This window comes from Cheilinus undulatus, linkage group 7 (genome assembly GCF_018320785.1).
Source record: "Cheilinus undulatus linkage group 7, ASM1832078v1, whole genome shotgun sequence".
Taxonomy (NCBI): domain Eukaryota; kingdom Metazoa; phylum Chordata; class Actinopteri; order Labriformes; family Labridae; genus Cheilinus; species Cheilinus undulatus.
The window spans coordinates 31703054-31716940 of NC_054871.1; the positions used below are offsets into that span (position 1 = coordinate 31703054).

General features: G+C 39.1%; 1 protein-coding gene across 1 annotated transcript in view; it reads right to left on the bottom strand.

Moving 5' to 3' along the window:
• The window catches only part of rgl1 (ral guanine nucleotide dissociation stimulator-like 1), a 34489-nt gene that overhangs the window by 14960 nt on the left and 5642 nt on the right, over positions 1-13887 (bottom strand). The window lies entirely within an intron of this gene.

The following is a 13887-nucleotide window of genomic DNA, read 5'->3' on the forward strand; positions in this document are numbered from 1 at the left end:
TCTCAAGAATCACAAATCTCACTTCTTGTGAAAGTCACTGAACTTGCTGATTTAATAGAATGGACTGGCGACTTTTTGTTTTGTTATAAAGTACGGCAAAAGCTCGGGGTTTTAATAAGGAAATGTCCATCTTAAACCTGTGGGGAAATTAGGATAAAAAGGGCAAATATGACAATAATAGACCCTTTCATTTAAAGTGTTGTGATTCACATAAAGCTCTCATAACATGTTTAGACAATGGAATTATTGTTCCTCAGCCTATCTAAATAAATAAAAACTTAATCAAAAGGCTCAAAGAAAAGGGTTGATAAGTTCCCTTTTACATGAAATGCACAGTTTTGATTGCATTTCCTGCAACATTCTTTATTTTTCTGTTTACTTCAGTAAACACATGCAGGTGACAATGATCTGTCTGCAATAATCTTCCCATCAAGTCTAATTATCTGCAAGTAACTTTCACCTGCTGTAATCCTCCACATATCTTTCACTGAGTCAATTATCAACTAAAGGATTAATTTTCAGCTTATTTGATTCGATATTCAAAAGTCTGGGGTGCAAAATATGGTACATTTAGATAAAGTTGTTTAAATGATCCTTAAAAAAGATTTTTTTCTTTAGCCATATCTTTGGTGTTTCATCTTCTTTCTCACTCTTTTGAGTCGTAACACTGAATTCCTGATTATACCTTGCATTATAATCCATTCTAGATGACTAAATAAAAATTGGTAAGCACTGATGTAAGGTGTGAAGGCACCCCTATGGATCCTAACCTTGTAAAGCAGATGGATTTGTCTGTTTCCATGTTTCTCACTGACAAATCCATCTTGCAAAGCTCCCATCTGAACCGTTTGGGCCCGGTAAGAAAGTGACAGGACCAATCAGCATCGAGGAGAAGTACTTTCGGGCGTGGCAGAGTCATGACGTATGCAAGCAACGAGAAGAGGCTGGTGCAACTATGGCGGAAGAGATTAGCATGGATGCTTTTCAAAAACGACAAAAGTCGTGTACTGACATGGCTACAGTCACCATGGTTCACGTTATGCAGTTCTCTATGTAGTTTACACCTCGGTAGTGGCGAACCTCGGTAACGGCTACGTCACGTGTTTTATTTCTCTGATTGTCCAGTAAAGATGTGACAGACTGAACGTTCATCCAGTCACCCTCCAAGTTTTTTTTCAAAGGCTTTGCCCTTTCCCAAACACTGTCTATAGAAGGTTTACCATGGATGGATGGATCTGATGGATGTGTTTCACACATCCATCTGGCGTGCCAAGTTACATGGATCCTGACTGGAATCTGATCACTCATGAGTGCATACAGGACGGGGTCTGGTACACATATATCCACACTGGTTTTGTAGTGTAAACAAGGCGGTAACTTTAGGTGGGGTTAAGCTGTACTGTGAGGCAATAGCAATGACTACAACCAATGTAGCGGTTAGCTCAGATGTAGATATAGAATAGTGTCAGTTTTTTTAGAATTGGACTATATTTCTATATGAAACAGAGCAAAGAAAAGCACTGAAAGCTTTAATGACAGAAAAAGGTTTTTTCTCCATTTCTGTTGACCTGCTTTCGCATCAGTTTGCAATCGTTACAAGTGGGTTTGTGTTGTTCTACAAGCCAGTGTATACATGGCTGCTGAGCAAACCAGCTGAAACCTTGTACATCCAACAGAGCAACTTTTCCACCAACAATTATCAATAAAGGCCTGCTATAAATTCATGAATATTGTCCTCTTGTTTACACATAATCACACCATTAATAGCAATAGGAAGGCTTCATAACCCATGTACACAGTGTATTTGTAAACTTTAAGTTCAAAGTCTCCTTTTATTTCATCTTTTATTGTCCCAATGGTAAGTCTTCTTTTTCTGATCTACTTTCTCCTGTAGGATGTTTTGGTGATCTTTCCCAATCCATGAATCAAACATTTTTTTCACAATTCATTTTAAATTTTGTTTTTTCCTTAAAGAATAAACATGTTGCATTTCAGAAATACAAGGCAGGAAGTGTTACTTTGTAAATTTTTGTGGTGCATCAGTAAAATTTTTTGCCTCAGAATAAAAAATAGACTCGAGTTACATCACCTAAGGACATTTATCTGCCTGTATACAAGGCCTTTTGCACCTTCTCCCCACATATTTAGTTGTCTGAATCTCATTTTCCACCCTGTTTTTCTACTTGTACTTCCCAGTCAGGGCCTATGTAATCATTTAGATACAGATTTCATACTCTCATGAATGATGCCCGTCTTGAGTGTGAAGCAGCTGCAGCCTCGAGGCCTCTGCGTGGGACAATGCAAGGAAGGCCGTAGATGCCGTCACTGTACTGTGCATTGTCAGAGAGCGGAGAGGAGAATAGGCTGAGTGTGAGACCGAACAACACTGTTTCACTGTGAATACGTCTGCACACGTACTCCAACTGCCCACTTATGTGAATAAACTGGAAGATATGAATCAAGTTTGGGCTTTGTGAGGGTCTTTTTGTACAAATTTGTATCAAAAGCAAAAATCAAATGTGAGCAATAAGGGGTTCATACATTTTGAATAACTAAACTTCTGATTCAGAGTCAGGAGGCAGAGGTGGGGGTTGTGACGCTTATTGTCATATGGTTCGGTGGGGGAGAAAGCTAAACCTACTGTGGCCCCCTTTTCAATACTGTGTGAGTGCATGTGATATGTCTACCCACTTCTCTGGCTCCCATAACACCAACATGTTCTTCGAACGTCACACTCAGCGTCACCGGCTGTCACACACCATGGTGACAGGCAGGCTAACACACATAAGGTCCACATTTTGTTATCTTTTCTCCCTGTTGGCCTCGCGAGGGATCAGGGACGCTCTACCTTCATCTCCATCATTTTCCCTCCGTGTGTGGTTATCTGTTTTATCAGTGAGACTCCTCATCAGGATGCAGATCTGGCCGGGCTCCAGTTCCCAGGCCAAGCTGCCCCGGTGTCCTCCTGGGTCTCTGGAGCTCTGGGAAGCCCACAGTGGCAGTGGGAAGGTTGTAACCCCGCATGACCCCCAGCTTGGCCCCCAGGGGAATATGAGTGTTGGTCTCACAGCAGGAGTGATGTCATATCTGAGCGTAAACTAAATGTCTGACGAATGTGGCAGCTGCAGCAACGTGTGATGGATGAGCAGATGAGAGCACACATCTTCAAACCTGAATGTGTAAGATTTTATCACAGCATACAAGCAGACTCTTACAGTGTTTATTTTGGCAGGTATTATGGATTTAGTCTTAATCTCTAGACAATAATGGCTCTTTTTAGTCACAGTTTTGTCATTTTAACCTTTTTTTTTTGTCTGTTTTTGTTTTTTTTTGGTGTTAAACCCTAAATACAAGTCCAGCTTTGGTCAATAAGTCCCTAAATAAAGGTCATTAACTTTAGTCAAAATGTTTTATCTTTTTGAAATAATCTAATCAGCCAAAATGTAAAGACTCATATCATTGCACCACCAGTACCTGAATATGAAATAAACCAATGAAAGTACTGACATACCTCGAAGGAAGGACTATTGGAGTGGGGATCACAGACTTTTATTAATATCCATACTCTTATCAACATAGCTCAGTCTTTGTTGATGATATCAATAGACCTACTTTTTAAAATTTGTTGTAAAGTTGTGATAATGATACGTTTTAAACAAAAAGCATACATCTGTTTTATATTTCTGAGAAAACAAACCTTTTCCTCCTCTAAACCAGTGGTTAGGACGGAAAGAAAGTTTAAGTTTAAGTTGTTTTTATTGATAGAATCCAAATAGAAGAGGCTTACAATGTGTGCTACTTATTTTGGCAACCCCAGAGAAGACAAAACCTCACTCTTGCCCAACATAGATCTTTGGTGCCACCTCCAGAGGGGCATTGACCCCATACTGGGCACCAGTGCTCTAGAGATTGTACCTATTTGAGTTTCGTGCAAACAACTGATTTTTTTCCTTCTTCTTCATATGACATTTGAATGCATCATGGCCAGTTATTATTCACCTATGCATGGTAGTCATTTTACTGAGCTTTCCATGGACAGTTTAAAAATATGCCTTCTTGTTAAATTTCCTAATTTGAGTTTGTACTGCCAATTATAAAACAGATTTACACACTGGATTTTCTAAGAAAAGCAGCTATGTCAGCTACGTTAACTTTGTATCTCAGTAAGCTTTAGCTACGTTTGCTAAAGCTCAGGTTGCTGAAACTCAGCTAAGCTAACTTAGCTATTTGGATTATGTGGTAATGTTAATTACATGGCTAGTGTAGCTATGTTACCTTGAGGGTAATTAATGCACAGATTGTGTTCGTGACATATCATCATTATTTCCTGTTTTTAATGGCCTTTTTTGGGGCTCAGTGTTTATGTACATATGAAGAAGAAGGGAAGCGCTCAGCTGATCAGTGAGACATTAAGATATAATGAGGATCAGGCCAGGTCTGAATAGTGGTACTTACAGCTGTGCGGTGTCAAAGACCAGGACTCTCTATTTCTCTCTTGCTATCTTAGTAAGCACTTAAACAGATTTATAATATTAGCTTGCTGTCTATTTGCCTTTATAACTACATTTTTATTTATATTAAGAGGAATGTCTTCATGATTTTTCTCTTCACAAAGGTGCATTAGATTTGATGGGTGACTCATACATAGAAATGGTAAAGGCTGTGACAGATGATGTCACACTACCCAGAGTGCAATGCGGACTAAAACATGACTGCGTCCTGGTGAGTTTATCATTTCAGATGTTCTCAAAATGTACATATCTAGTGAGATATAAATATAAGACAAATTTTAATCGAATATGGTGTATTTGTCTGGTCATGCAGAGTTTCTTTTAACAGAAGCAGAATGAGTTTTTCCTTTGAAACCTGCACGTATACAGGACAAGATGAGCAAAGAAAACATGTACTGCTTTGTCCACAGGGAGTACCAAAATCCCCATAAATGGAAAGCTCATTACAGGAGCTTTAAAGGCTGGAAACAAGGGGAAACAATCAGCCTGCCTCTGACCAAAGGTAACAGGAATCTCCTGCCAACTTCCCTAAAGCTTTTATTACAACACCGTGTTTCATTTGTTTATTCTGGACAAAAACAGAGGGGGAATGAAGTTTTAGTTGGTTTATGTCAGGGACTATTTCTCACAGTGGAAGCAGCAAACTTCCTGAAGTCTTATCATTTTGGAAAGGTTGGCAAATGAAGCTGCTAGTCTCATCAAATCTGTGAGAACTTCACATTATATAAAAAAGTGTGGGATGTTACGCTAATCTTTTTCTTACATAATGGAGGATATGCTTTTGTACGCTCTGTGATCTGTAAATACACAAGTTGGACATGTTCACACAAGTACCTGTAGAATAAAATGAAAATACCAGGAGAAAATGTACAGTATCTACCTTTCAAGTTCATATGTCTATGACCTTAGCATGGGTGCAGTTCAAGGATCTGTACAATCTAAACCAGGCCAATCCTAATTACAAGTTTTCCTCAGTCTTCTGAGACTAATGACGTCATAACCCATAGGAAAGCCCTCGATGAGGACACGGCACTTTGTTATAATGAGTTCCTGCTATTATTAAACATCCCAAGTACCCTCTTCTCTCTGTTCCAGGACGTCTAAACTAAGAGCTACAGTACAGACGGAGAGGGGACAAAAACAGGAGGAGCGTCGCTCTCACTGTTATTGCACCAGTGTGGGGAAAAAACGCACATTCCAGGAAATCTCCCACTTCCTGCCTCCAGCCTCCTGACTCCAGCGAGGCCTGCTGTCCTCATACCTGACTGGCTGAGGGAGAGCCTCTCTGGCCTGGAGTACGGTCATAAAATCAGACTAATATGTAGAAGAAGCAGAGGGGAGACTTAAAAGAGGGGATTACAGGAGAAACAGAACCAAACCAAACAAAAAGGCCTGTTCAGGCGGGGGTCGTGTGCAGCATGTGTAACATCTCAGTGTTTACATCCAAGATAAGAAGGTTGTGCATCAGAGAAAGTGTGGGACTCTTTGGAGATTAACTTGAAAGGACATTATCTCCTCTTTGAGTGTGAGATGCAGAGACAGAGTGGGAGTGAGAGAGTTCACAGTACAGTCAGAAAGTGAGAGGATCCATACTGGCTGCAGGACAAGCATGATGCAACATGATCATCTCACACTTCCAAAGAAAGACTGATTTCAGGTTTTTGTTTTTTTTTATCACTGGAAAGAGATGCTATGCCGGAAAGGCGTAAACAAAGCGAGCAGATGTGTCATTTCATCCACTCAGAGGAGTATCAGCAGTGACTGGAGTCAAACTCTCTCCAGTGGAAATTTCAAAACGGAGACGTTCTTTCCTGCATTAATGTCTGAATGTAATGTGTCAGAGCATTCATACTCAGGCTTTGTTTGTTCAGCCTTTTCTCACTATGTTTGTGTGCGGTTGGTGGGTTTGTGTTTCCAAAGCATACTGCCCAGCAGAGGGCAGAGTTCATAAACCGCATGTGTTTATACAGAGTCAGCAGAGGTTTTCTCAGCCAGAGAAGGCCTGAGAGGTTTAGATTTATGGTGCAGTGTTGAGATGATACGCTTTAATTCAATAAAAACAAAGGATAGAAAAATAAAAGTGGCTTTAATTAGACATTTAGGAGCTGTTTAATGGTGACATGACTCCTAGTAAGTGCATTTGTTTATTTAAAGCTCCTGTATACACTTTATAAGGGCTTATTAAACAGACTTAAATTAACAGTGATGCCCCCTTTTAATCTACAAAAACATCCAAGACCTTTGATGTCGAGATGGTCTTTTTTTTTATTGTTACTTTTGTGTCTGTAAATGCAGCCAGGGGGTTGGCTTCAAATGAGCTGACTAACAACAGTATTTTTTTTATTTTCCATGGAAGAGATTCTCATTGAGTAATCTCATTGACTGTTCAAATAAAGCAAGATGAGAATTTGTTTATGAATGTACAGGACAAGATCTGCAGAGATGGAAAAGGGTCTGGCTGCAGACTGCAGATCTTAGACACACCCTCTTGCAGACCACTACTTTGAGGTGCCACCTCTGTCAGAACAGAGGGGACCTCATTTGCAGATTTTTTTTTTCTTTAATTCAACTCTATTCATAAACAAAGTCTGGCAGTTACAATAATGAAACAACTACATTGCAAACATTACAGATGAGGCAGCATTTCATTAATAAGACAGAAAAAGGGGCCAATGTCAGATCTAAGAATTAATTATGTATAGAACTGTTTTAGAAGTAGTTATGGGAATGGTGCCTTGCATAGATTTAGCTATTACTGACATAGCTTTGCTAGCTATAGCAAAGAATAGCCAGTGTAGCTACATTGAAGCTAATGAAGCTAAAGAACCCACTAATTGCAGATCTGATTCAAAAACAGGCAAACCTAGCATAATCTAACGTAGCTTACGTCTCTGATTGCTTTAGCTCAAGCTATTTTAGTTATGTAGTAATGTTTCCTACCTAGCTAACATAGCTTCATTACCTTTAAATTTAGCTACTTAGCTTACATAGCTAATGTAGCTTTGTTAGTTTTGAAATTAGCTCAGTTCACTACATAGCTGTGTTACCCAGATAAGATAGCTATGTTAACTTTTCCGATTTTTAAAACATAAAGTCACAATGTTGGATGTCCATACTCCACGTATGCAAATTTTCAAACCGCAAGAAAAACGTATGTGGCAGTACTCTTGGAATTATTGTGTAAACTGATGAGAACGGTTCGTTGAAAATCTCTTCAAGATTGTCCCCAGACAAGATTTCGATGGAGCGAACTGATGAGGTCATCGCAATAGGATCTCCTGACTGGTTCGTGGTTCGTCCATGCTGCCGTGTGAAGCTACTACGTGGGTATCAAAGAGATGGTGTAAAGCTTTGACAAAAGGTATAATACCCCCACTTTAACTTGAGATATGGCTAAGTTAGCCAGTCTAGCTATGTTACATATGTAGCTTATGTAGGTACTGTAGCTTGTTAGCTTTAGATTTAGCGACATTAGCTACATAGCTACATTACCTATGAAGTTTATATAGTTAATGTAGATTTGTAAGCTTTACATGTAGTTGTACAAGCTATGTAGCTAGTGTAGCTTCATAAGCTATAGATTTAGCTATGTTAGTTATGTAGCTAACGTAGCTTAGTTTGCTGAAGATTTAGCTATGTCACCTACTTAGCCAGCCAGACTGTCTTGAAGAGATAAAACATAATGCTTTGTCCACAGGGGGCACCAAAGTCATTTGAAACTCTAAATTCCTCACAGGGGCATTAACTGCAGTTCAGAGAGGCATCAGATGAGTTAGAAGATGTCCATACATAATCAAATTGTTCTCTGGTCATAACTTGATAGGCTACACAACATAAAGAGTGTCTCCTTGTCCATGCAAAACAGCATGATTCATTTGGGGTCTGACTGGTTGTATACATGTATACATGTATACATGCAAAAATAAATCGACCCCAACTACATTATCTAGGTGTGTTTGATTAACTTAAAAGAAAAAAAAATCAATTTTGACCTTTATTCCCCACAAATAAATTAATGAAAATTTAAGGTCTGCCCCTGAAATCTTTGTGAAATGATTATTTACATACAGTATGCACCTCACCAGTCAGGGGTAGACTGTTCTAGTTGGACAGGGTTGGGGTTTGAGTGCATGAGAAGAACAACACAGAAGTTGAAGATAAAACAAAAGAGTCTGTTGTATGATGCTACAATGAAATTTTTGCCTGTTATATCAGTGCAAACTGTTTCAACACCATCATGACATTTATAAAAGAGCAGAGAAGAGCGTACTGTCAAAGAGCATGATCAAGCAGTTTGATTACAGGCATATACTGTAGATTGTTCTGGTCTGGTGCTTTTCAGTCTATGGTTGTATAAAATAAACATCATCACCCCTGCCCGCTTTCAGCAGTGAATTTCCTACTATTTTATTAAAACTAACGTGTTTTGAGAATTCAGCTTTACAGACCAACAAACTAAGATGCACTCCTTAAACATCATGTAATGTTCTAAGTGTCTCAGTAGCAGCATCAATAAGCTCACATGGACAAGGACACATCAGGTCTCCTCTTATATAACTGACAGCTGCGTCTTCCTCTCCTCTTTTTCTCTGTGTCTCTCTTCATCTCTAAACTGAACCCTTTGTTCAGACATTACAGCTCTGTCTCCTTCACACTCTCCCTCCTCTCTTATGTCATGTCTCTACTCCCTTCACATCCATTGTTATTGAGCTCTCTCCCTCTTTCTCTTTCTCCCTCTCTCTCTGGATGGGTGACATCATTAGTTTCCAGTAAAGTCCAGAGCCTCTGTCTGACACCCCTCCTCCTCCTCCTCCTCACCCTGCACACTCCACATAAAACACAGCTGACCCCGCAAACCAAGAGAGCCTTCAAGGAGGAGTCACTTTTATTAACAACAAATCCACCATATCTTATTCTTGTGCAGACTTGTTTATGCTTTAAGAAAACCTGCTTTATTTTTCTGTTAGCAGGCCTCATATGGAGGCAGTTTAACCATGGCTGATGTGCTTTCAGGTGTCTCTTCATGCAGGAGATAAATAGGAGAAGTCTGAGCACACACAGACAACACACAGACCCCTTTCTTGGGCCCCAAATCTGACCCCCACTAGATCTAAGCCCTGCTAAGCCTTGTATGAATCAGTCTGGACTGGATCGGTTGTCTGTCTGACCTCCTGCTAAAGAGAGATGGACCATCTGTTGCCCAACAGGGACATGCTACCCCCTTAAAGTTGTCACATACACAAGAAAAACAACACACAGCATCAGTGGAGCTAGTATGCTGGTGACAACTCAAAATCACACCAGAGAACTACACCACACATCCATGACAGAAAGTGTAAAATCACACCAAGTTCCGTTTTACTTCATAAAATAGCTCTGACTGTAAGAAAAGGAACGATTCCTGTCACTTCTTTGAATTCTGGGCTATATTATGCTCCAGCCTGCAGGGCTCATATGTATTTTTATTAGGTTTTACAAAGCAAAGTATCAAGCAATTACACATACCCACTGACAATTAGCAAGCAGACAATATAAAACAGTCAATTTGAAAAAAAAATGATAATAACTTAGAAAAAAAAAGAGCCTGCAGGGCTATTTGTGTGAGATACAAGTGTGAAGCATGTGCATTGTAGGAAATGAAACTGTGTTAGTGATGCACGCAACACACATTAACCCTTTATAGGGAAATCATTGAAATATTTGGACTTTCAAAATTTAAACCCTAGTGTATTATTGGTGGACATCCAACTCTATTTTACTTTTGTCTCAAAAATCCTTTAGTGTGTGAGTATTAAGGTGCTAATAATGGAAGATAAACACACACTGAGTCTTATGAGTATTTAATTGCACATTGAGAAGTAATTTAAACAGCATATTGAATAACTTAATATAGTAAATGTAATTTAGCATTGGTAAGGCTCACAAAGTAGTAATTATAAAAAATAACAATAACATATAAATGCCGTAATAATGTGTATATGTGTGTATATTTATAAGAAAAAAGGAAAAAAGAAGTGATTTATGCCATCTAAAATGTTAAGAAAAACATAACAAAATATTAAGTGTCCATACCAATTAAGTAAAAATAAGGCTCACAGTAAAAATAATAACTGATATAATCCACATTAGTATAATAAAACTGTCATAATGTAATAAAACTGACCAAAAATCACAGCTATTTTACTATCTAGACCTTGAAAATTTCTATAAATTAGTAAAACTCCCCACTGGATCACTCTCACATTTTCTTAGGCCTATCTTAAGATTGAAATTTTTAACTAAGATTAATCTGAGGATTTCTGTAGTTAATCAGGATTAATTGCATTTGAAAATTTACCTATTTTCCATTTAAAATGGGTTTGTGTCATTTTTGATATCACTATTACTTTTTTCTTTTTGGAAAGCAACAATAATGCCTGTGATTTAAAAAAAAATAGTGCTCTTATTGTGGAGCATAGTTAATTGCAATTAATGCAAAAATGTAGCAACATCCAACTGCTCTATTAGATTATAATAAGACCTACTATAAGTCCTATTTTCCTATAATAAGTTATCTGTCAAGAAAATACCCTTAGTTTGATTGTTAGATGTGTCAGCCATCTGTCTTAATATAGAAAACATTTAACATACCTAAACAGCCATACAGTATGTTCAAATATGGTTCCTCCATTTCTTACATTGAAATTTCAATAATTGCTTAAAATCCTCCACAAACAAAACCTCTCATGACATTTAGCACTACTATTTACTGTTATAATGAGTGGGTTTCATCAGCTTATCATGGTTAATTATGATTTTAGGGCCATTTGTTTTGAACCAAAAGAGATGTAAAACTGCATTTTTTTTTTTTAGTTCTGGAGGAAACATGAAGTTTGAGACACTCTAGGCCACTGCTGATTGGTCAGATGGTATGATGTCCCTTTCTGTGACGTTGACTGATCTCTACTGGTTGGCTGAGAAAAATCATCCTGATTCTACTGTATCACAGAGAGTTGGAGGGAGGCTACAAAGGAAGTTGACAGTGACCATATATGGTTCCTTGCTCCATAAAGGGTTAAAGCAGATGCAAAAGCGACAGTTGCTGAAGCGTCACACAAAAACAATCCAGGCAATTGCAATAACACAGACATAAAGCTGCTCTTCAAATACAGAATTAAGACATTTATTACTGTCCACAGGTATAATAGACAGAAAAGTGCATCCCGGTTGCTGTGTTTGACCTTAATAGAGTTGTTCTACTCTCTAATCTGCTGACACACAGAGTGTACGAGTGCTGACTGCTCATTTTAATAACTGACGCCCCCAGCGCCCGCCAGCTTCACACTCTTTTCTCTCACACACACGCTAATACACACATCATAATGTCAGCTTGATCCCAGTCATGTGTCTGGGCTAATACTGCCTGAGCGGGAAAAGGAGTAAAGAGTGAGTGTGGAGCAAGTAGTTGGTCACAAACACTTTGAAGCTGCCACACCATAAAAACCCAAAACCAAATCAAAGACACTTCTGCTGCTGCACACATTGCTGCCTGCTTTCTACTGACCCACTCCTAAAATACACACACAACCACACACCCATGTCCATATGGCACAATGAGTTTCTGCCCCAGTTGAGCGAGCTGCTCTCGTGGGGTCGTCCCACTGGGATGAATGCTCGTGTGACAAGGACAATACCCACAATATTGACTTTTCACACCAGTTCTTTTATGTGACCTAATTAGGGCCAAAATCACAATATAATACTCTGAATCACCGCGGGCAGTGAGACAGCTTGAAATGCTGAGTGCATAAACAACAACTTAAGAGGTGGGTCGAACAAAGGGATGACGGAGAAGTGGAATTTGGAGAAAAGAGAAGTCCGGTGCTTTGTAAATTGTGCAATTTGAAAGTATAGAGCGGACAGAAAAGGATGAGGCAGAAGCACATTACCACCCTTCAGCATTGTCTTGTATTATTGTTATATACTGGGTTGATCAGTGAACCTAGAGCTCCTCTAGCCATGCACAGACCAATCCTTTTACTATAATATTTACAAAGGTTTGAGACCCTGCAGCTGATTTGCAGGTTAAAGCTAAAGAACAAGTCTCGGCATCATCAGTGAATCATTAATCAAAAAAACGCATCACAAGCAACAAGGTCAACTTTGAACATGGAAACACTGAGACGTCACTGAGCATCTGCCTGAAACGTGCACTTCTCTGTTCAAAAAGAGCAGAAAGGGGAAGGAGGAGTGCTAACTCAGCTTTCTCCTTTTTTTCAATGGAAAACATGCATTTCATCAAAACCCCCCTTACTTTGTACCTGTTTTCTTCCTTTAAAAGTCACTTCTGCATTTCCAGTACTTCCAGCATATGACCCTGTGGGGTTATTGAACTGCTCCACTGGTTATTGGAGGCCAACTGGTGTGAGCTGGTGGTGGCTGATGCTCTCCCTACTGGAGTGTTAATTGAATGGCCTTTGGCTTAATCACATTTGACTATCACTGAAAGAACGAGAAGAGTATGAAGGAAGGCTGCAGAGTTTAAAAATACAGTTAAGTCAAATGCAAAGATCAGTCATTTTCATTTAAGGTCAGCTGGATTCAAATCAAATCCTCCATTGATGAAAAATGAGGCTGGCTCCAAGAGTCAAGGTATCCCTGTTAGAATGCACATTCAAATATCCAGTTTTACAGCAGAAATATAAACACTTAGAGCCTGGTGTTGGTCTCATTTCTTTCATTTATAAAACTCAAGGGTGGATATCTTTTGATATTAAGAGTTCTGCTTAAATTTGTATACATTTGGAAAGGTCATATTTGACTGAAAGGTAAGAGTGTTGTTTCTGTTTGCCAAAGAGCCTAAGGTCTGCCTGAACTCCAAATAAAAAGTTGTATGAAGACAGCATTTCAAGCATAGCTACCACCATAGTTGGGATTAAAAGTACTTCGTCTTTACCAAGTGAGACTTCGTCCCTGTTTAATTCTGTCTGCTTCCTGAAGAGGAGTTATGAAGCCCTGTATTGGCAGGTGGTTCCCCTATTACAAATGCTTTTTCCAACTAACTTCAAGCAAAGCAAATGAGAAGCAAGCAAAGGGGCAGAGTTGAGGAACAAATGAATGTTGCTTAGAAAATGCAGACTCAGCTAGCCTTCTATCTCGCCTAACCCATCCCAACCCCCACACTACCCACCCAAAAAAAACCACCATAGTCAGACAGCAGACCATAGATCTCAGACGACCCCTCTGACAGACTGTTAGCTACAGTGAGATGCTGCTCTGTTAACACAAAGGTGCCATGATTTGCAGGTACAACATATTTCCATTTTTAGAAAACAAAATGATGTTAATAAAGATGAGTTAACAGTAAAAAGAAAACATGAAAACATTACACAAAGCA